Consider the following 1,678-nt stretch of genomic DNA (forward strand, 5'->3'; position numbering starts at 1 on the left):
CCTCCCTCTCCATCCTCCCTAACCCGGCTCCGCCCTCTCCCCCAAACACCTGTCCGGAGCCCCCGAAGGCTTGGATTACCCCTCCCCGCCCCTTGTTTCTCCCGAGAAGCGTCGCCTTCCGAGCAAGATGGATTGGACGGGCGGGGCCGGGGGTGGGATTTGTCCCGCTGCTTTGCTGCGGAGGCTACAGCTGCTGGAAAGGCCGTTCCGGACGCGGCCACCTCTGTGGGTCCGGCTGGAGAGGCCCGGCGTTGGCGCATCTGGGAGCCGACATCCGCAAGCCACTGGCTGGAATGCCTTCGCCTCCGCCGCGCTGTGAGCCCCTGCGAGAAGGTTAGCGGTCTCTGGACGTTCTTCCTCGTACCCAGCCCTTCACTGTCCTTGTCAAGATTTATTTCTTTTGCCCACTCGCTCCCACCCACCCTGATCAGAGCTGGGAATGGTGTCTCAACAAAATCAGACAGGTATTTAGCATTGGTAATAACCAAGCATCGCTAACTGTAATTAGCAACAAGGCAGCGTTTTCCCCAAAGGGCTGCGCCTTCTGATATCTATTTTGTATCATGAATATCCGGTCGATGTGGAAAGAAGTCCCTTCTCTTTAGAGTGTCTGCGTGGCCAGGGAGCTGGGCCCAGACTGTACGCATTTCTCATCCACCCTTGCCTTCAGGGCCCAGCACAGCAGAATCCCAAAGGCCTCCTCCAACCACGCAGGCTCCAACTGAGTGTTTGGAGACGGCGGGGACTCCAGCCCCCACTGGTGTGTAGTGGGCGGCGCCAGGTGGAGGAGTTAGGTGGGCGAGGCCCAAAGGTCTGGTTGTCCGCAGAAGAATCGAACTGAAAGGGAACTTCAAGAGATCACTCTGTATTTTCTTGGGTCTGACTAAGATTTCCCTTATTGCAGCACAAAGACCCATTTCCCCTGATCATTCTTTTTTCTAGGCTAAAGCAGCTTTCTTATTTTGGTCCAGGAGTTCAGTTCTCAGCGCTTACTTCCTTGAAATTCATTTTAGAGCTCCTATCTCTGAGAGTTTATGATAATAAGAAAACCACCATATAGTAGTGCTTGTGCAGCAGAAACTATGCTAAGTGCTTTACAAATATTATTAAATTAAATTCTCACGGCAATCTTTGAGGTGTTATCTCTGTTTTAAGATGAGAAAACTGAGGCTCAGGGAGGTTAAGCAATTTGAAGGCTATGCAACTCGGATTTTAATCCTGTGTTATCTGAGCCCAGGGCCCTTCTTGACCACTTATGCTAATAATTAACATTTGTACCATACTCAGGGCAGATCTAGGTTTTGTGGGGCCTGAAGCTTGTACAATTTGGAGCCCTCTTTAAGGAAAAGGATAAAGAATTAAGAGTACAAAATTAGATTCAGAGCCTGGGAAGGGACTCAGGATGAACTTGTGCTTATGAATCCTTTCACCTGCAGACTCTCATATTCTCCCGACCTCATTTGACTCCTCATTTGACTTAAGGAGGAACCTGGATGTCCAAGGTCACGCAGCTCATGGGAGGTAGAGCTAGGACTGGAGGCCACTGGCCACAGCTGTGTCTTTAAGAGACAAACTCCAGATGTTGGTCAGAAAGCCAGACATACCTAAACAAAAGCAGCTGTGATAGCAGCGTTCTCTGCGGTGTTTGGGGAGAGGACACTCATCCCTGTCTGCCCTT

This window comes from Balaenoptera ricei, chromosome 20, assembly GCF_028023285.1.
Source record: "Balaenoptera ricei isolate mBalRic1 chromosome 20, mBalRic1.hap2, whole genome shotgun sequence".
Lineage (NCBI taxonomy): Eukaryota > Metazoa > Chordata > Mammalia > Artiodactyla > Balaenopteridae > Balaenoptera > Balaenoptera ricei.